We start from the raw sequence: 23,345 nt of genomic DNA, 5'->3' as shown, positions 1-23,345 counted from the left end.
GATTAATAACAATAAATAATAATAAAATAGAACAATTATAACAATAAACTATAATACAAGTTATGTAAATATAGTCTTTCTCAAAATATCTTATTGTGCTGTACTCATCCTTCTTTTGATGATGTGAGCTGATACAATGCCTATGCAACGAGATGAAGTGAGGTGAATGACATAGGCATTGTGACGTAGCGTTAGGCTACTATTGACCTTCTGACAATAGTCAGAAGGAGAATTATGTGCTTCCAGACCATGGTTGACCGAGGGTAACTGAAACAGGGGAAAGTGAAACCATGGATAAGGGGGGAACTACTGTGTGTATGTCACTGGTAAACTGCCTAAAGAGATCTCAGAGGAAAGGGACTGGAATCTCTAAATCTTCAGTAATTTGTTGTGATTTTTTTCTATTCTAAATAAACAGTCCCTTTTATATTTAATTTTATATTTGTGATTCTGTGTGCTTCTTTAAAAAAAAAAGCCCCACCCAACTGAATTACTATAGACTCCATAAAACCTGGACCTGCCCATGAATATTTGTACAATATTTCAATTTAGCAATATGAGAAAAGCGTATAGATAAATCTCAATTCACCTAGAAGAGTTTTCGGGGGCAGAAGGGGTCCTCTTCTTCCAGTAACTTCCAGAAAAAGTTTCTCTTCTGTCTGGACCTTAGCTTTCTCATCTTAAACATGCAGATTTGACTGGCTCCACTAGATCCCTTCCAACTCAGAAAATCCTGACTCATATCTGTCTTGCCATACATAATATTTTCCCATAAATAATATTTTAAAGGCTGTCCATAGCAAATCCTCATTTTAGAAATGTTAAGTCTTCAGTCCTTTGAATAGTTATACCCACCCTCCTAAGTATTTATTTCATAAATGTAAATGAATGAATATAGTTCTTAAAATAAAGCACGCTAGTTAGAGCATGTCACTCTAGAAGGAATTTGCTTTATAAGGGCAGGGACAGTTCTTCCAGCGGTTCTAGTTCAAACTGACCACGACAAAACTAGACGCTGATTGTCGTTTACATCGCTACTCAAAATAATCCATTCTGAAAGAGGAAGAGGGATTTTTACAGTCCCAATGAGACCAACTGAAATCTTTATGTAAACCAAGTTGTTTTAGAAAGTATGAACAAAATAGATGAGACACTTAAGAGAAATCAATCATTATTGTCCCTCTTCTGAGCTTAGATAGTTGACAAAATCTGAGAAGACTTTAAAAGGAAAACAAATTGACAAGCCAATTTAGGCCTCAAACACAAGAATAAAAAAAGTCAGGGGTTGGAGACATTCCTTTTCCAGTGGTGAATTCTACAACATACTGCTGCTTCCTGGGCACACAGGGTAGGTTGTTGGAAATATGGCAAAACAGGTATGATGGAGTCAGGATTTTCTGAGTTGGAAGGGAACTTATGGAGTCAAATTTACATGTTTTAAGATGAAAAAGCTGAGACCAAGACAGAAGTGTGACCTGCCCAAAGCCACATACCCAGATAAAGCAAAACTGAGGCTAGACCCTGTGGACCACAAGCCTGGTACAATTTCTCCCTCACCAATCTGAGTTTGCAGAATCATTTGGAGTGCTTTCCTGCCTCGGTACCCAACTGGGAGCTTATGATACAAAACATGGAGCAATTTTTGCTCTACCCAATATTAAATTTTTTTTTTTCTTTTTAGGAAAGTTAGCCCTGAGCTAACTGCTGCCAATCCTCCTCTTTTTGCGAGGAAGGCTGGCCCTGAGGTAACATCCATGTTCATCTTCCTCTACTTTATACGTGGGATGGCTACCACAGCATGGCGTGCCAAGTGGTGCCATGTCCGCACCTGGGATCTGAACCGGTGAACCCCGGGCCGCCCGAGCAGAATGTGCGCACTTAACTGCCCCCCAATATTAAATTTTATGATAAAGTTACAGCAATTAAGATAGTAGATATTGATGCATAGCTAGACAGAGACTCTGGAACACAATGGGGTGCCTAGAAATTAGACCCACACACATATGGAATCTTGATGCATGAAAGTGATGGATACGTAGAGTAGATGGTAACAATGGCCAATCAATAGTGCTTGAACAAATGGTTATCCATATAAAAAAAACTGGATCATTACTTCAAACTCTACACAAAACAACAATTCCAGGCCCATGAAATATAAAAAAATAAAACTACAAATTGTTTAGAAGAAAAATAAGGGAATGTGTTTATGACATTGGGATAGTGAAAGATTTCTTAAACAAATCACAAACCATAAAGGAAGAGATTTGTTAATTAAGCCACATTTTTAAAATGTGTCAAAAGACACATAATATATTTATATAGGTATATTTATTTGTAAAAATTTATTGAACTGTACCTTTAAGATTTGTGTACTCTATTTGTATCTATTCTCCTTCAATTTTTTTAAGTTTACCAAAAACAAGATACTACAATAAAAGTGACGAGGCAGGCCACACTCTGGGTAAAGATATTTACAACACCTGTAATCAACAAAAAATTATTATTCAGAATATATAAATTACTTCCTCAAATCTAGGAAAAAAGATGAATACTCAAATAGAAAAATATGCAAAAGATATGAACAGGCAAGTCATAGAACAGGCATCCTGAATGGTCAATAAACGTGAAAAGATGTTCAGCCTCACAGTCACATATAAACGAAAAGGAAAATCATGAGAAAACATTTTACACACATTTAATTAGCAAACTTTAAAAAGTCTGATAAAACCAAGTATTAGTGAGAATGTAGAGTACCAGAAACTTCTATACATTGCTGGTGGGAGTAAAAACTGGTAAAAATTACTTAGACAATTTTGGAAATATCCATTAAGTTATACACAAACACCATAATCCAGCAATCCCTCTCTAAGTAAATACCAAAGAAACTCTTTTGCATGTTCACAGGGAGATGGGCAAAAATATTCATAGAAGCATCATTTGTAATAACAAAAAAGTAAACAACCTAAAAGTCCAAACAACAAAGGAACAGACTAATAAATTGTAGTCTAGTCAAGCAACAGCATACTGTATGGCTGTGAAAATAAATGAACTAGAGCTATCGTATCAACATGGGTAAATTTCACAAAAATAATGTTAAATGGAAAAGAATAATTTACAGGGCGAGCCCCATGGCCTAGTGGTTGGGTTTGGTGCACTCCACTTTGGCTGCCCAGGTTCACATGTTCAGATCCCGAGTGCAGACCTACACCACTCATCAGCCATCCTGTGGTGGAGACCTATGTATAAAATAGAGGAAGACTGGCATGGGTGTTGGCTCAGGGCTAATCTTCCTCAAGAGAAAAAAAAGAGGAAGATTGGCAACAGATGTTAGCTCAGGGTGAATCTTCCTCAGCAAAAATAAAAATAAAAAAGAAGAATTTACAGAAGGATGCTTACAGTATGATTCTGGGTCATAGTCTAGCTTTATCCTCACGGAGAGTTTACCAAAGCCCTTTGGGGAGGCAGCAGGCCAGGCCGTGAGTGAGTTCTGAGAAACACTGGGCTCACCACAACTGGGACATTTGGCAGGGCATAGCATGGACCAGGTACTGGACATCAGGCAGGAACATGGTCTGTATTTGCTGCTTCTGATCGCACCTTGGCTAACCTCCAGCTCTCAGGAACAGGTCCAAGGAGAACATATATCTGGAAGAAACGAGAGTCCTTAGCTGACCCAAGCAGGAAGAGAAGAGGTGGCACTTCCTCTGCACAGGACCCGAGAAAGCCAAGTACAGATAAGCACAGGGCCAGGCTCACCCAGCCATTTTTAGGTCAGAAAGTCAATGACACACATGCCTCTGAGTCACATTGCTCCAATCTGGACTTTAAGCTTCATGTACAGTTGTCATCCTGGGAACTCCCTGCACCGTCATCCCGGGGAGTCCCTGCCTCTTCCCCCTGAGTTGTGTAGCCTGTGTTTTATATCCTATGTCTTGCTCTTTCTTCATTTACTCATTCATTTCGGTGGAACATCTCATTCCACAATTTTCCAAGGAATTATTTTTGAGAGATAAATGTTTTGAATCTGAAAATGTCTTGCCTTGACACTTGATTAATAGTTTGGCTGAATACAAAATTCTAGCTTAGAAATCATTTCCTTCAGAATTTTGAGAGCATTTCTCCGCTGTCTTCTAGCTTCCAGTGTTGTTCCTTAACGTGAATCTCTTTCAATCCTTTGTGCTGAGAATTCACTGGGCCTTTTCAATTGAGAAAGCTCATGTCTCTCAGTTCTGAGAAATGTTTTTGAATCACCTTGCTGCTAATTTGCTCCCTTCCATTTCCTCTCTTACTGCTACTTCTTTTATTCAGATTTTGGAATTCCACCCCTGGTTCTTTATTTTTCTCAATCTCTCTCTCTCTCATTTTGTTTTTATTTTTTTTTTTGGTCTACTTTCTGGGACAATTCTTCAACTTTATCTTGCACTGCTGTTGAGTTTTCATTTCTTTTATCATATTTTAAATTCCCATGAGATTTTTTGTTTTCTCTTAATGTTGCTTTTTATAGATTTCTATTCTTATTTCATGGACACAACATCTTCTCCTAACTCTCAGAGGATAATAATGATCGTTTTCTTGAAATTATCTTTACTCTGCATGGCTACCATTTCCTTCAAGATGTATTTTTTCATTTGTTTATTTAGTTTCTAGGTTTTACGTTAGACACTCTCCTTGAGTATCTGTAGTCTTTGGTTATCTGCTCATGTTTAAAGGTGAGAGGGGACAAGCTGACTGGAAGTTCTGAGCGTGTGGGTGAAGCTTCACTGTACAGTGGGAAAGGGGGCTTCCATGTCAAGTGATGTGGCTGGACCTTCTGTGGGAAACCTATGATGCAATATCTTTAGGTTTTGCTCCTTCACTCATCAAATTCCCCAGACATGTTTCTTTCACTCTCCTGCCTGCAGAGGAAGGCTTGGCTGCTTGTATTTGGGGAGCTGAGTGGGAGAAAACAGCTAGGGGGGTTCAGCAATTAATACATACATTTATTTAATCAATCTCTTCTTTCAGGTACAGTATCCACACTCTCAATCAGTTGTGCCTGGTTTTCTCCAGTTCGGACACTTGGTGTTATCATCTCCAGAGAACAAATGTTCACAGTTCTGCCGTGGTGGTAATGGGGGGCCTCTGGATCTGAAGGCTTCTTACCAATCCTCTTAAGCCTTCAATCGGTCCTCTTTAGGTTAACCCCTGCTTCTTCTCTCCCCTGCATCCCTGATGCCACCAATTTTGAGGCTTTTCAGGATTGTGTGGTGTAAATCCAATTGGTTCTCGTCTTTTCCCAGTATGGGTTTAGGATCTGGCTTTCTCAGGTTTACTAAGTCAATTCTCACTCATGCATCTGTTTTTCAACTTCGAAAATGCTGTTGCTGTGGATTTCCCTTGGCGTGTGAAACAAAATATAAACTAAGCTTGGATGTAAAAAGATGAGATCAACTAGGAAGCGTCTGCTATGTGTGATTTGTAGGTAGGGTCTCGCTGTTCAGTTTGGGGAGACAGTCATATTCTCAATTTTATGCCCTCTATTAAAAATTCCTCCGTGTGTAGCTCAAGTGGGAGTTCAGGAGGAACTAAAATGATATGTGTGTATTCAAGCCCCCATCCTTACCTGGCAGTTTAAATATTAATATAACTACTGTTTAATTCCTTATATCTTTTATATTTCTTATGTATCACAGAATTAATGAAAAGTTTGAGAAACTACGCTAAAGTCATGAAGTTTAGAGAGAGGCATCATCCTGCCTCTCTATACGCAGATATCTTGAAAATTTCATCTAAGTTTAGACAGGGCAGAATTAAAGAGCTTGAGACCATAAAGTACAACTCTCTTCCCCTTGTTTTCAAGAACAAACTGTCGAGGGAGCTGACGTGATTTGTTCATGAACATTTGTAGCAGAACTAGAATTATTAGTAAAATCTCCTGATTATGGGTCAAAGTTCTTTTGCTAGGTATCGAGAGATCTCACTTTAGTGTTTTTTCGGAATAAACTAAACTGTTTCCCCAAATATTCAGTTATTCTGTTTAGTGTTTTTCCTTCTGATAAGATTCAAATCATTCGAATTTCTTAAAGGTTCCACCAATCACATCATAATCAAGAGGAACTAAATTTACACACATCATTTGAAACAATCAACCAACCAGATATTTTTGTGTGAAAAATCTATTTTTAAATATGTAACAAAATGGGAAAATCTTCATCAGTTTCTCATGGTTGGTTAATCCAGACTAGCTCAGATCTCTTCCTTCACATTATCACTTAACTAGTGAGATATATCTATAAAGACACGGTTTGCCAAGAAAGACCTGGGTGTTTCACTTGGTCTGGGGCACTAGATGTCAAGTCACACGCTTTCATTGTGTCTACAGATGTCTTCAATTTTATACTCAGACTTAGATTTCCATTCTCATGGGTGATGTGTTGCAACGTCCACGTCGCCTTGGGAACATAGCCATCTTAGGGATTCAGGAAGCACACACCCAAAAAAGGATTCAATTATGAAAGTTCATTCCATTTAAGCAAAGTTGGTTCCCTGCCTCTTCTCCTCTGCAAGCTAATGTGCACAATAGCTTATATGGTAATTATGTATTCATTTTAAGACTTCAAGAATTGGGGACTCAGCCAGATTTTTCAAAGCAAAGAAAATAATCAGATAGTTTTAAAATCCCAGAGTTTTAAAATTCTGCCAAATAACTCCATAAAAATGTCTAATACACACACACACACACAAACTGAACTACTGGGAAAGTATTTCTGAATAAATGAATCTTCCAGAATGTTTTCACTTATTATCCTTTTTTTCCACAGAAAATTTTAAAAATCCACTTACTCACTTTCACTCAAGAATCTAAACAAAATTTGTAAATGCCTGCGTAGAAAGCAGATAGGACAAGCAGAGGAAGATTCCATTCCTCAGACAGACTTTTAAACTCAGCAGCAGCAGCACTATCCTCAAATGCACACCATTCTCTATTGATTGTGTTAATGGATCTTAAATATTCGATTGTTTGAGATTAAACGTAATGCTAGAATCTGAAGCCAGAATGCAAGATGATTTGCAGATCCTTGATTTGTGATTTTAAATGTTGGCACAAGGTAACAACTGACAGGGTTTTATTTTTACCTGTGCCCGGCGTGGTCCAGAATCACTTGATGCAGTGAAGGAGGGTAAGTGGTTGGAGAGGAGCTGCCTGCCATTAAATTCATCTGCTTCTCAAAACCAGCAGGAAGAGTTGAGAATCCTGCAAACTCAGCCTTGTGCTTTCTCTTAGTTCAGTCTCTCAGGTTCAGCCCAGTGTCCCCAATCCCCCAATCCTGGGAATGGAGAAAATATTCCTTTCCCGAGAGCCTTATGTCCATTATGAAGGAAAAACAAAAACCAGGGGAAAACCAGATATGTATCTACACAGACTGGCTCCTGCCTGTGTTCTTCCTCTTCCACATCTCCACGTTCCTGTAAGGGAGGAAACCAGAAATAATAGCTAATAGTTACGAAGCATGTTCTACATCCTAGGCTCTTTACATATGCTGTCTCATTTAATCTTTGCACGCACTATAACATGGAGACCATTATTATCCCTGTCTTACACATGAGAAAATTGATGCTTTGGAAATTAAGTAACTCTCCCAAGGTCACTCAGCCAGCAGATGGTGAGCTGGAATCAGGTCCTGACAGCCTAAATCCAGAATCATCACACTTATTCCATCATCATTGACTGAGAAAGAAACACCTCATAGCAATTGCTAGAACAGCTTCCTCCAGTATCAGTGGCCTAGTTTTCATTAAACTATAAAAGTGTTCCCTGGGGCCAGCCCAGTGGCGGAGTGGTTAAGTGCACAAGTTCTGCTTCGGCGGCCCGGGCTTTGCTGGTTCAGATCCTGGGTGCGGACGTGGCACCGCTTGGCAAGCCATGCTGTGGTATGTGTCTCACATATAAAGTGGAGGAAGATGGGCACGGATGTTAGCTCAGGGCCAGTCTTCCTCAGCAAAAAAGAGGAGGATTGGCAGTAGTTAGCTCAGGGTTAATCTTCCTCAAAAAAAAAAAGTGTTCCCTGTTTTACTAGTGGGCCCCATGTTGAGACTAATATAGATCCTCTATGAAAGAATTATCTTGTGAAAAATAACTTTGGTGCATAAATCATAATAAAGTATTTTTCTTTTTAAATCAACTTGATTGAGGTATAATTTTTGTACAAGAGGTGTCTTTTATATGTACCAATATGATTTTCGACAAATGTGCAGACCTGTGTACCCTCATTCCAGTCAAGATATACAGTATTTCCATCATCTTAAGAAATTCCCTTTGCAGAAAAGAAATTCTCTTTTGCAGTCAATCCCCCCATAACCCCTACAGTTAGTCCAGGGAACCACTGATCTGCTTTTTACCATTATAGATTAGTTTTGATTGTACCTGCTACTTCAGATAAATGGAATCATATGGTATGTGCTCTTTTGTGTCTAATTTTATTAGTTTGGCATGTTTTTGAGATCTATCCATTCTTTTTATTGCTGAATAGTATTCCACTGAATGACAATATACCAAAATTTTTCATCCGTTTACCTGTTGACAAACATTTGCACGTTTATGTTTGGGCTGTCATGAATAAAGCTGGTAGAAACATGCATGTATAAGTCTTGGAGTGGAATTTTCTGGGTCATATGATGGATGTGTGAGTGTTTCAGTTGTTCCATCTCTTTACCAACACTTGGCATAGTGGTTTTTTTTTTCTTTTTTTAAAGATTGGCACCTGAGCTAACATCTGCTGCCAATCTTCTTTTTTTTCTCCTTCTTCTTCTCCCCAAAGCCCCCCAGGACATAGTTGTATATTCTAGTTGTGAGTGCCTCTGGTTGTGCTATGTGGGATGCCACCTCAGCATGGCTTGATGAGCGGTGCCAGGTCCTCACCCAGGATCCAAACCAGCAAAACCCCAGGCCACCGAAGCAGAGTGTGCGAACTTAATCACTCGGCCACTAGGCCAGCCTGATATAATGTCTTTTTAATTTTAGCCATTCTAGTGGGTAAGTAGTGGTATCTTGTTATTTAAATTTACATTTTCCTGATGACTAATAATAACTTTGAGCATCTTTTCACATGCTTATTGCCCAAACATGTATTTTGTTCTGTTTTATATTTTTAATGTATATTACAAAGCAAGCAAACACTGATAGTATTTTCTTGACAAATTAAAGAAACCCAAAGGAATGTTACCCCTATACTTTGTGTCTCTCTCTGGAAGAGGTTGTTCGTGACCTTTCCAGTTGTAATCTGCTTTACGAGACACTGGGCTTCTCTTCTAAGTTTGGGCAGCAGCTGCTGCTTCCTATCTCTGAAACCCTGGTGCTCCAGCACAAAGTGGACAGCCCCCAAATGTTTGAATTGAAATGAATTGAACTGAAGTAGCTGTACTTATACTTTTTAGATGGAATTTAAAAAGCTGCTTTGGAGGGCCGGCCCGGTGGCCAAGTGGTTAAAGTTCTGTGTGCTCTGCTTTGGCAGCCCAGGTTCGCAGGTTCGAATCCTGGGCATGGTCATATTCCACTCATCAGCCATGCTGTGAAGGCATCCCACATACAAAGCAGAGGAAGATTGGCACAGATGTTAGCTAAGGGCTAATCTTCTTCAAGCAAAAGAAAAAAAAAAAAAGAGGAAGATTGTCAATGGATGTTAGCTCAGAAAGAATCTTCCTCACCAAAAAAAAAAAAAAAAAAAAGCTACATTGGGGTGGGGAGGATGGAATTCTATTTTACCAAGGTTTATTTACAATTATCCAATCTGACAAAAGCATCATTTTCTGCATATTATACTGTGTCACATTTCATCATTAACTATTTAATGTCCTTGCACACCATGATGACACAGACTAACAGACTATATTTGCTTCAAAGTAAAATCAGTTACAATCTATCAGCTTCTGTTAGGTTAAAAAAAATTCTACTTTAATTGAGGCCTGCGCAGGTCCCCACCTGTCCATGGTTTTGGGTTGCTATCTGCCTCATAAGGCAACGTAGAGGGTTTGTCTTCTGGGAAGACGAAGTCGTCTTCTCTGAACAATCCTCCTCCATACCCGGCTTTGGCATCTTCCAGGAACAGTAGCGCATGGAGTGGAGCCTCTCAGGTCTGGGTTTTCAGTTGAGGTAGAGAGAGGACAGTGGTTATAACCAGAAAGTCCAGAGTCGGGTGTAGTTACCTCCAGAATTCATCCCTGTTAACTCAGTCTGGACTTCATGACATAGAAGTGGATGCCTTAATAATAAAATAATACAGTTTCAAAGAAAAATTCTACTTTAAGTCTTCATCATAGCTTCTATTGGACTCATTTTTTATTTCACAAATTGTTTGATCTTCTGTGAAGAACACAGGATGGACTAAAGTGCGAGTGTTTATCTGTGGCTTACTCCTGACTTCTAGTTTTCCTTTAGCCTTCTAACTCCCAGAGGCCCAGTGAGTTCACGCTGCTTCTAGCCTCTTTACTGTAGATCTCATTTCTATCCAACCTCCTCAACCTTAAAGCACATCCAGCAGATGAAATTTAAGATGATAAATGAATACAAAAATCTTCACTTTCTATTATTTTTATCTAGCACCCTTACTGGATAACATTTGTTTTTTTAATGGTAGAAATAGATCTCTTATTCCAAAGGAGTAGAGATTGAAATCCACAGGCCCTGTGGTAGGACAGGATGTTGGGGAGGAAAGTTATTGACTTGAGCCACCTTTTTCCCATCCTTCAAATGTAACATGAGTGCCCCAGGATATGCCATGTTCAAACTTTCCACATAACCCCTTGTTTTTGAAAGACAATAATCAACCCCTGGGAAGATACATAACAGCTTTAGTTTACTCCATGTGAATATTTCAATGACCTAAAAAGAAGTGTGAAGGACAAAACTCCAGTGGTATTCAACACATCTGCCAAGGTGGGCCAGTCATGATGCCGTAACCCAACACTGCCTAGCATTTCATGCCATCTGCAATTTTCTAAACAAATCTAAAAATAGAGCCAAAATCCATTTGAAATTGTTAAAGAAAACCTAGGCAAAACTTCTGCAAATAATAAGACAATCTATAATGAGGCTTCTTTCAAATGTCTATTATTATGTTATGAAAGCATGTTCTTATGATAACAGCAACAAAATCTACTACAAAGACCACTAGGATGAGAATCAAGACGCTGGAACCACTGTCTCACTTCTGCCACACACTAACTTTGAAACTCTGGCCAAATCATTCCTTCTCTACCTATGGAATTGGAATGTTATAAATGTTTCTCCCTCTTGAGAATAGTAGGAAGATAAATATCTGCAAAAGTGTCTTGCATTACAACATAAATCGAGGTATCATTATTTTTAGTACAGAAAACCTAGAAATAAATACCATTCTATGAATAGAATGTTCTAACATTTCTATCATTTTAATTGGTCCAAATTATATGTTTTTTGGGGGACTTTTATTTGGCTCTTTGTACAAGAGATACACAAAAAAGAAAAAAGTCACGTGAAAACAGAGAAATAAGAAGAGGAAATAAATGAGACCACTTTGATTAATGTATTGTGCTAAAAATTACTGTGAGATATGAAAGGGCGATTCTAAGTTAGACGGCTACAAGACATGAAATCCCCTTCCTGAGCTACTTCAAAGCCCTATGAGAGACAATGAAGCTATATGTAGAACATGTCACTGTAAGAATGAAGTTACAGAAAGCTCGAATAGCTGAATGGTCTCCATGATTAGAAATAAAGAAGACATACTAGTTAGTGGATCCCACTGTCACGAAAGTATATGGATCTCCCTAAGGATCGGGAAGTTCTTTTCTGATTCTCCTTCAAAGCGAAAGGTGAAGCATCAGAAGTTTCTGGTCCTTGATCTAAATCTGAAATCTTGTGAGACCTGGGCCTGAGATATTTAGCCGGGGGTCAACTACTGAACCTCAACAGTCTGTTTCATTTTCTATCACTAAGGACAAGGGCCTGAAAGGTAAACAGCATCAACCCTAAGATTTTCTATCTAGTTGATGAAAACCCATTTAGCACATTTTAGGATTATGAACAGCACCTATTATTTATTTTCATATTTAAAAATATAAAAAGATTCAGTGCCTTTTGTCTGAAAAACGTAAATGCTAAAAAGGTACAAAAGTTAATGAACTGTATGGCTAAAAAATGACTCTCCTCAACTTGCTAGGATAAGAGATTCCCTCTTGAAACTTGAGCAAAGGGCACTTAGGACAAACACAGCGAACTTCTACTTTGAACCACGGGAGTTGTAGGGAGAAGGTGTCATACCGCTTATCACACAAGTACTATAATTTTACGAGTACTTGTGTAAATATTCAGTTCCTTGAGGGCTGGATCTTAGTCACTGCTATGTCCCTAGCAACTTAGCACCAGGCACATGGAAGGTGCTTAATAAATCTTAGTTGTCTTATAGGGCCCTTCCCAGGCCCTCTTCTCTCTTGGAGAGTCTGAGGTCTGTGACCCAGAAACTGAGATTTCTTCTAGCATGGGAAGATTGTGCAACTACCGTCAAGTTCCAAGGGTTGCTGGAGACAAGGAGAGGAACAAAGAAGCAGCACATACTTTGGTCACTTCTGTTTTATTTGTTTTCTGTTTCCATAACAACGACACTTCACCTCTTGCTCTTTATGATATAGAGGATCTGGTAAATAGCTGTGCTGAAAAATGCAATGTGCAGTTTTCAGTGGGCACCTTAGACATTATTTTCTTAATTTCTGAAGACGATCAAAGTTGGTCTTTAGCTTACATTTATTTAACTAATAATGCTAATTATAAACACTACTCTTATCCCAAATAATCTTCATATTAGAGATATTATTCATAATACCAACACAAGGGCACAACATAACAAAGATTTAAACAATTTAGAGAAAACCTGAGACAGTTAAAAATTACATAAAAGACCTACATCTGCAGAAAATAGCTCAACTATATATTATGTATGCAAATATAGAAATACATATACATACACATACATATATAAACAGTTTATAATCTAAATCATGATTAGAATGCCATGGACAGATAAACAAAATCAACTCTCGGTAGGAGAAATAGTTAATAGATGCTAAGCCAATGATTCTCAAAGAGTGGTTTCTGGACTAGCAGCATCAGCATCACCTGAGAAGTTATTAGAAATGCACATTCTCAGACCCCACCTCAGACTTACTGATTCGGGAATTTTGGAGCTGGAGCCCAACAATCTGTGCCTTAACCAGCACTCCTATTATCAAATCAGCACATTGTACACCTTAAACTTACACAATGTTATATGTCAATTAGAACAAAAACTAAAAAATAAGCCCTCCAAGTGATTCTGATGCACACTACAGTTTGGGAACAACCGCTCTAATCTATACATATTGCTCTCTTTATTTTACCAATGAGGGAACATGGGCTCATACATAACCCAGCTAGTGGAGCCTGGGACAAGAGCCAGCCCTTGTGACTTTCAATCCTGTGTGCAGTATTGGAAGAAAAAAACCAACTTAAGAACCAGAAAATCTCTGAATCCTAAGATGGATGCTTTTTCAACTGAAGTAGAAAAAAATTAGTTAAAACTCCTTAGGTTTTAGGAACTTCATCTGTGATATGAGGATACTAATAATACACTAACCTCAAAGAGGTTTTGGTGAGAAATAAATTAGATAATGTGTAACCATGATTTTAGGCCATAAAGAGTCATAGCAGTTTGGTCATCATTATTTCTGCAGCCTTTTGACCTTATGAGAAAATACATTCTCAGCTGCTATTCTGCATTTCTAGCTACAGGATATACATGAATTTTAAACATGATCTACTTCTAATTTTGCTTTCTGCTATGATGTTTTTCCTCCAACTTGCAAAATTATGTCAGCTATAAAATTACTATGACCCATATTTTTGTATAGAGAAAAGAGAGTGCTATGCGGCATTTTTCTAGAAAAGAATCAAGTGATTCTAATTTTACAAAAAAATTTCTCTAAGATTAGATTGATGTATATCTTATGCTTTTCAGCTCACAGAAGTAGCTTTCACAAGCTAATTACTATTCTATATTTATGTTATACAACTGGCATTTTTAATGTATCATTTATTGCATCCTTGGTGGCCTTTATATAATAATCTCATAAACTACATATGTGTTCACTTTTTAAAAATAACTTTAATTTTTTATAAGGTGTTATAATACCATTATAAGTGACTGTGAAATTACAAAAATATAGTAAAAAAATTTTTTGAGACCTATATTGCTACTAATCAGCAATAGCTGCTTTAACATTTTGGTTTTCATCTCTCCAGAATTTTTTATATGCACACATCTCACTAATACATAGTTTAACAAAATAGGAGCATCTGATTTGAACATTTATCAGCATATTGTGAAAATATTTCCAGGTAATCATTTTTGCTTCATCAGTTCAAATGGACCCATTGTATTCCACTGGATGGATGGATAAGAAATTAACCAATCATTTATTATTGGACATTTAGATTTTTCTAATTATTTCACTTTTATAACCAGTGATTCAATGAACACTGCTTACTGATCTAATTTTCCTCTCAGAATACATTCTTAGAAGCAGAGTTCCTAGATCAAAGAGAAGCACATTTCTAAGGCTTTTGATTCATATCTCAAATGGCCCTTACAGAAACATTGTACTAACTTTTATCCTTATCAGTAGCATATGCTTTCCAACATCCTCCTCTTTAGAAAAAAAATTTTCCTACTCTAATATGACAAAATTATGTCAAAATATGTCAAAAATAATACTTTACTTTGTTAATTTGCATGTATTTGGTTACTAGTGAGACTGAACATCTTTTCATATGATGAGCAGACACTGTCAGGCCCTCCTATGTCCCTCTGTATCCACCTCTACAGCCTCTAGCTGCTTACTCCCCTCTTGAGGGTGTTTCTTTGGTTGTCTAGCAGTGGGGAGCGTGCAGGGCTAACAGGAAGTGCCACAGAAGTAACACCTCCAGGAGCAGCCTCAACCAAGTTGAAGGATAAAACTCCAACTGTACCTGTTCGGTGGGATAACTCTGTTCCACACTCGGTCCCAGAGTTTTCCCACGGGACTGAGCCCTAGTTGCCCAGAGAGGAAATGGATTTATGACTCACCATTTGTTGGCTTCCTTCCCCTCCTTGTCTCACTTCTCCACTTCCTATCAGTGTTTTCTAGAATCACCTCCCAAATAAACTACTTGAACCTGAATTTTTATCTCAGGGTCTTCGTCTGGGCTGGGGAACACGAACCAAGACAATATAAGGTTTTTTCCCCCCTTATCTAGTCAATTACCTGATCATTCATGCATTTTTTCCCATTTTGATATTGGAGTCAGAATTATCTATATTAAGAGGGAAAAGATATTTGTGAAGGGCAACCTGATAGATCACAACCCAGGAGTTTAATACGTAATTAGTTACCACCAAATTGTCTTAATAAGCAAGTTAAGATTTAAAGTATTACAAGTTATCAATAATAATTATTATATTCAAAGTTAATTACCCTCTCTTTATCTTAAATGTGCCATATTGCGCTAAAGTTTTTCTTGGAGGTATAAATGAACTAAAATATAGGAAAAGGGAAAAAACTAGCAAACTCTGGTGAGGAGAGTATTTTAGCCAAGGTGTGCTAAATGTGTTAATTGAGTGCTATAAGAAAAACGACATTCAACAACATAAATATGCTCAAAATAGCAGATTGCCATAAATTTTAGGGAGTGATTAGGGCTCAGTAGGAAGCCTGTTGAGAAGGTTCAGAATGGAGAGACATTTTGGGCCACATGACATTTCCTAGTATCTAAAATCAATACGTTCTTAATTAAAATACCAATCTCCCAAGATGAGTCTGAAAGACAGTAAACAACGTTAAGCTAAACTGGGTCAGAGCCCAGAACATCGGCTAGACTAGAAGTGCAAGCAGCTAGGCAAAAAAACCAAACCAAAACAAAACAAAAAGAAGAACTTTCAAAAGCAATTAACTGTTTGGAATGGAGGGGAAGGGACAGGGGAGGGGATGCAGAAAACAAAAGAAAATTACCAGTTTGCATCTTGCTTTGGCCCAGGAATCAGATAGCATCACTCCAGCAAAATCTGTCTAGGGGCCATTCTTCCAGCTGCTCACTTTAAACTAAGCCTTTGCAAAGGTAAAACAAGGACAGTCTAGACAACCTAACTTGCCTTGTATGGACGATGAAAGTTTTTAAAGAGGACACACAGAACATAAATCCACAAGAGTCAAGTTTAAAAGCCTGTTCAGGGCTGTGACTGCCCCCAACTTACACACTATCTCCAGAGAAGTTAAATGAAAAAAATGTGTGACTCGGTCATGTTAACATATTTTGTTAGGACAGATTATAATGTTTTTCTGAACTTACAAGATACATTAAGGCTATGTGTCTATATATAGCAAACATTCAGAAGAAATGTAGAAATTTCTGTCCAGATTAAAGTCAGTGCAAATGATGGCTGTTGGATCTCAAATCTGATGTGTGAAATACAATAAAAAATAAATGCTCAATAATACATCAGCTCTGTGCTAATCAGATTCAAAGAACTGAGTCTAACTGGTCGGGAAGAGATTCCTCTGAACATTTCTGTTTCAAACTAAAGATTTGTTTACTTAAATAAATATATTTTTATTTTTATTTATTTATTTTATTTACATTTATTAGGTGTTCATCTAACCATTGTCACTAAACAAAGACAATTTATTATATTGCCAGGCTCAATATAGACTGAATTCTCTAAGGCAGTCAGCAGCCATCAATTAAATAAGCAAGCATAGAGATGGCCTTGGGCAAACTCCATTACAGCACAATACCACTTCATATTAGTCAGAATAGACTTGGTTTTTCTGTGATAACAAACCACTCCCAGATCTCAGGGGATTAACCCAACACAAGTTTATTTCTTGCTCACACTACATGCTCCATGTGAACCAGCAGAAACTATTGCACCCAGTCACTAAAGGACTTAGGCAGATTAAGCTCCATCAGCTTTTAGCCGTACCTTCTGGAACACGTGGCCAGGAAGAGGCCATGGAAGGAAACACAGAGACTGGAAAATCCCACATATGTGACTTCTGCTCATATTTCGTTAGCCAGAATTAATCCCATGGTTCCTGCTAACACATCGAGGTTGAGAAGTGCTATGTCAGTTCTGCCTGGAAGATGAAGAGAACTGGATATTGGAGTAATTTCTACCTCACACCTCAATGACCTGGAACTTTGGATGATTTCCTAGCACAATGTAAGGATAGAAACAGACACTGAGAGGCAAAGCTAAAGACATAACAAAAGGCATGAGTCATGGCTCAGAGGTTCTAAGCCAAGGCCAAGAGTCAATGAGTAAGGAGACTCAGAGAGCTATAAGCAAAGGAGGGAGCAAGCATCAAAATCCTGAGAATGTCTTGAAGTGGCAAAGGCCAACCTGTCATAAAGCTTTGTTAATTAACTTCATTTTGACACAAAGTAACATCTTTCTCAGGGCATCTTAATATGTCACTTGATATCTGACATCACCCCACCTGCATTTCTCAAAGTATGGTCCTTGCATCATCAGGAACAGATATATGAGGGGCTTCACAGAAATACAGATCCCTATGACCCACTCTAAAGCTTTGGATTAAAATCTCTGATGATTTTAGGTCCAGGAATCTGCTTTTAAACAGGTATCCCTTCAGTAATTCTAATGCATTCTAAGCTTTTGGAATCTTTATTCTAGACTTCTACCAGAATCCAGGGCAGGTCTGAGACCTGAGCTGTGTTTGGGCCCTGGGAGAATGCCTCCACTTGTCCTAGTCACCAGGTAGAGCCTGCATATTACCTGAAGGCATTTGATAAAGTCCAGACTGTGCATTTAGGCTAAATGGGGACTTTCCTGGGTGAGGAAATTTCGGGAGCATGGAAACTAGGTTGATTTTGCGATTCCTTTGGGAAAGACTGGTTGAACACAGAGTAGCTTCAAGGATAACAGAATTTGTAGGTAGATTTGCCAACAGATTGACAATTATGGGGATGGAGAAGAGCCCAGACTTTCTGTTGTTGAGGTTTTGGAAATGGTCAGGTGGAGGAAATGAGGACCTTGGGATTTCCCAGGCATATGCTACAAGGGCTGCTCCTTGAACAGGCTGTGCTGGGCAGAGAGGGGAAAGCTGGTAAATTCTGTACCTTCTTTGCTGAGATTGGGAGGAGGAAGGTGCAAAATGCTGTTATGGTTATTAGGAACTATGAGATAATAGAAAATATATACATTGGTCTCTGCCCTCAGTTCCTGGCACAGAGTTCCTAAATCCCTTGGAATTTCCTGGTGGTAGCAGTGTCTTTTGTTCCAATGAGGTGACTCTTGGTGGGTTCCTGGATGGAGGCTAGTCACCAGAAAGACCAAGCCATGATTAGAAGCTTGGAATTTTCAGCCCCACCCCCATTTCTCCAGAGAGGGGAGAGGGGCTGAAAATGGAATTAATGATCTAACATGCCTACACGGAAGAAGGCTTCATAAAAATCCCACTACTTGGGGGTTTGGCAAGCTTCCAGGTTGGTGAACATGTGGAAGTGCTGAGAGAGTGGTGTGCCCAGAGAGGGCATGTCAGCTCTGCATTTCTTCCCACATACCTTGTCCTACCACCTCTTCCATCCAGATGTTCATCTGTATCCTTTATCATGTCATTTTATAACAAACTGGTAAATAGCAAGTAAACTCTTTTCCTGAGTTCTGTGAGCTGCTCTAGCAAATTAACCAAACCTGAGGAGGGGCTCTTGGGAACCTCCAATTTATAGTTGATTTGTCAGATGCACAGGTGACAAGCTGGACTTGCAACTGGCATCTGAAGGGGGTGGGGCAGTCTTGTGGGACTGAGCCCTTAATCTGTGGGATCTGTTGCTGTCTCCATGTAGACACTTTCAGAATTGACTTGAATTATAGGACACCCAGCTAGTGTTGAAGAATTGCTTGGTGTGGGGGAAAAAACCTACACATCTTTTGTCTGAAGTGTTGTGAGTGTGGTAGTAGTGTGAGAGTAAAGGAGAAGTATAGGAAGAAGACTGACTTTTTCCTAACACGGAAACTTTTTTTAAATAAAAAGAAAAATGGGGGTCGGCCCTGTGGCCGAGTGGTTAAGTTCGCGCACTCTGCTTCAGCAGCCCAGGGTTTCGCCGATTCGAATCCTGGGCACAGACGTGGCACTGCTCATCATGCCATGCTGAGGCGGCATCCCACATGCCACAACTAGAAGGACTCACAACTAAAAATACACAACTATGTACCGGGGGCCTTTGGGAAAAAAAGGAAAAATAAAAATCTTAAAAAAAAATTTTTAAAAGAAAAAGAAAAATACACACCAGGTAATTATAAAATAGAGCTACTTATATAGTTTACGGGAGGGAGTAGTGAAAGTAAATGGACACACCAGAAAGTTTTAAAACTTCCACAACCTAAGATTAATGGTGACTCGTGGGCTAATATTCTCTGCTCTGAAATATTGAGAGGAAATCTGATACCCAAACAATATGTAACTATGAATCTTGGGTTGAAAAATAAGAACATAAAAAAAAAGAATGATGGAATGTATTATCTGGAGGAGATTTCCAAAATGTAAAATATCTTTTCATAAAGAATTGTTTTACTGTCTCACAAGAAATTATTTTGCTTGAATGGAAGTATTTATTACCTGCGGAATAAACAAGCCCTCTGTGAGCTCTTCAAACCTATAATCAGGAAGCAAGCTATTTTTGGAAGTATAACATCATGGCCTACACAATATGGGGCCTAGGGTCAACATCAGAGGTCCAGGAGTGGGTAAGAAGGTCAGACAATGATGTAAGAACCAGAGACAAGGTACTGAGCAAAGTGGCTCTGGGTAAAGAAAATGATGGAATGGCATACCAAATATCTGCAAACGATATTATTCTTTAGGGTAATCAATATTAGCAGCTATTGATATGCACCCCCTCAAGTCTTAGTGGCTTAACAATAAACATTTCTTTTTTGTTTGTTTGTTTGTCTTATTTTGTTTCAGTTTTATTCAGGTGTAACTGACAAATAAAATTGTAAGCTATTTAAAGTGTACATCGTAGTGATTTGATGTACATATACGTAGTGAAATAATTCCCACCATCTAGTTAAAAAATTTCTCTCTTTCTCTCCTCCCTGCCCAATACAGATTGGGCAGTTCTCCTTAGAGGCTGTCCTCAAGACAGTGACTCAGGATCTGGGCTGCTTCTGTATTACGGCTCTGCCATCTCCTAGTGCCTCCATGGACTCCTCTGCTTGGTCATCACTCAGCCATCAAGTAAAGAGAGAGAGAGCAAGGAGGATCACCCAGGATGTTTCATAGACAAGTCTGGAAGTGGTGTACATTACTTCCCTCCACATGCCATTGCCCAGAACATGGTCAACTAACACCAGCCTAACAGCAAGCAGGACTGGGACACGAGTCTTATCCAGAAAGAGGAAGTGGAATTGGTGAGCATCTAGGCAATCTCTGCCACATGACGACTACTAACCCATAATCTGCCTCTGTTTTAGTTAAAATCATACAATTTCCTAAAGTTCTTTAAGCATGTTTTACAGTGTAGTTCGTAAACTATATTATTAAAAACTGTGGTAAATATTTGAACGTCATTATTGGAATAGCTAAGATTCTCGAGGAAATTTTTGGAAATGCAAGACTCTCTGGTAATGTGTGAATTGAAAAATAAGCATTCAAAGATCAAAGTGGCTAAGTTTAGCAATTCCATACTGGAATTTGGATGGTAGCTAAGCCCTCATTCTTATAATATGCCTTGTGAGCCCATTTTCAAAAGGAGTATATGATAGAGAACAACATGAAGAATGTTTGAGTTGTAAATTCCAAATCTTATTTATGAACTTTTAACACATTTATAATCCCAGATCCATTCTAATACTGTATCTCTCTGCACACTCATGGCAGAGCCAGTAGAAAATCTGTTGATTAATGACAGCTAGTTTTGAGCATTTCTCATGTACCCCCTCCTCACTTCACATACACTTCATCATCATGCCTTTTTTTTTCAGATTCTTATTTTTTAACCCAAAAATCATGGTCCGCATTTTGTTTAAATATCAGCATTTCCTCTCAGTCTTCTAGAGCAAGGAATTTCAACCCATGATTCACCATTAATTTTTGTGAGTTGTAGAAGTTTCAAAACTTTCTGGTGTGTCCATTTTGCTTTTAACTCTCTCCCTCCTTCTTTCTCTTCTGTCTTATAGACTATGTAATAGCTCTGTTTTATAATTGCCCAACATATACTTTTCTCTTTATTTAAAAAAATTTTCCAATAGCCATGGCAGCATTTTAAAGTTTACACTGAGGGAGGCTATCTAAATATGAAACAGATGAATAAGTATATCTTGGGCAAAATAACTTACAGATATGAAAAGAAAATTAGAGGGGCATATGTTTGTGGTTGAGAAAGTATGTCTGTTCAAATGTATGGGAGAGAATTAGCATGGAGAAAATCCCGCTGTACAGAAGGGGATTGTCTGGGGTTGCATGAGGAGCTGAGAATTCTGGGATGACCCTCAAGCTCTTTGGCTGACAAAGTATCCTCAACTAGATGCCTGGAGTTGGGAACAATTGATGCCAGGTGGGTAAAAGAGAAAGTGGATTCCATTTACGTTACCACCTCATTTACTTCTGGGGCAAGACAGACAAATAATAAAATATATATGTATCTGCATTAAATGACCATCACGTTTCATTTGTTTTCAAAGCTGTCTATGGATATTCGCACTGAAAACATTTCAAAATCTAAGTGAGAGCAGCCCTTTGTTAATGTAAACAATAGATTAGAACCAGTGTAGAAACTATTAATATTACCATGTTTCAAACAGCAAGCAGAAAGGAAAACTATGAAAAGAAAAAAGAATAGTTATAGAGGACCCCAACCATGAGATCTTATATTAAAGTGAAAGACAGTCCTACTATTTTGAGTCAAAAATATTGTTACTTACAAAGCTTTGGTCAATAACAGCCTTTCACATAAAGCATCATTTTTGTTTTTCTCTGTGAACGTTTTTCATTTTACATTTGTCATGTAATCCATTGTATTAATAGTTGTTTAAAAGCTGATTTACTTTTCTCCTAAAACAGACTCACTTTTGTGCACCATCTTCATGCAAATGGTGGAGCCCTCCTCAGCTGGAACTGCCCTCAATAAGTCATCATGTGGACTTTGACCTCTGACCACATTTGGAAAGTGACCAAATCAAGACAGAAAAATCTAACTTGCCAAAGACCACATAGGAAGTTCTTGGCAAACTCAGATGAGAAAACAGAGTTCATGAACTTCAAGAGCCAACATTTTTAACCACTGCCTCTGTTCCTTGTTTTGGGAACCCTTTTCCAATAAAAAAAAAAAAGTAGAAAATTCTAGAATTTTCTTGCTTTTTTTCCATGACCAATTTAATGGAGTGGTGGAAAGAGCTCTGCACTAGGAGTTAGAGACTTAGACTCTTTAAAAAAAACAAAAACAACTTTGTACAGTGCAACATTTCAATGAATCCTTTGTCCCATCGCTCAGCTTCAAGAATCTTAAACTCATAGCCTATCTTATTTCAACTATATCCCACTGAATTCCTTCCTCTCATGTAATTTTGAAGCAAATCCCAGACATCATACCATTTCATCCATAAATATTTCAGTATGTATCTCTAAAAGATGTCTTTTTTTAAAAAACATAACCACAATACCACTATCATACCTAAAGCATTTGATAATAATTATTTAATACAATAAAATATACAATCTATATTCAACATTCCCACTATCTCATAAATATAATAATTTTAACAGTTTGTTTGAATCAAGATCCAAATAAAGTCCACTCATTGTGATTCACTATATGTCTGTAGGTCTTTTAAAAATTTCTAGGCTTTCTCTCCATATCTTTTTTTGATTTGTAACTTATTTATTGAAGAAACCAGGTCATTTGTCCTGGAGGCACATATTAAATTTTGTTGATGGCAACCCTGTGGTATTATTTAACATGTTCCTCAATTCTCTGGTTTTAAATTGGTAGTTGAATCAACAGGTCTGAAAAGATTCAAATTTGGCTGCCTTTGGCAAGAGTCTTTGATAGATGGGGTGTGTTTTCATCAGGAGGCGATAATGTCCGTTTATCTCCTGTTTTATCATGTTAGCACATGTTGGTGCTCAAGGTCTAGGTTCATTAATTCATTAAGGATTGTAGAATAATGATATTATAATTCTGTTAGTCTGTCTTCATTCCTTAGCCAGAATAAAAAGAAAGTTTCTCTGGTTTACTATATAGCTCCCCAGAAGTACAATTCATAAAGCAAAGGCAGGATAAGTGCTTAATTCTTTCC

The 23,345-nt window shown here is 38.1% G+C and overlaps 1 long non-coding RNA gene across 2 annotated transcripts in view; it reads left to right on the top strand.

Annotated features, from left to right (window-relative positions):
- The window catches only part of LOC106782063 (uncharacterized), a 48,531-nt gene extending 25,548 nt beyond the window's left edge, over positions 1–22,983 (top strand). For both annotated transcript variants that reach the window (XR_002808841.2, XR_011422718.1), the window contains exons 3-4: positions 20,158–20,459; positions 22,111–22,983. This is a non-coding gene — a long non-coding RNA (uncharacterized lncRNA). The remainder of the gene's footprint in view (positions 1–20,157; positions 20,460–22,110) is intronic.
- The last annotated feature ends 362 nt before the right edge of the window (positions 22,984–23,345 follow it).

Source organism: Equus caballus, chromosome 1 (genome assembly GCF_041296265.1).
Source record: "Equus caballus isolate H_3958 breed thoroughbred chromosome 1, TB-T2T, whole genome shotgun sequence".
Lineage (NCBI taxonomy): Eukaryota > Metazoa > Chordata > Mammalia > Perissodactyla > Equidae > Equus > Equus caballus.
This window is presented reverse-complemented; position numbering and strand designations above follow the sequence as displayed.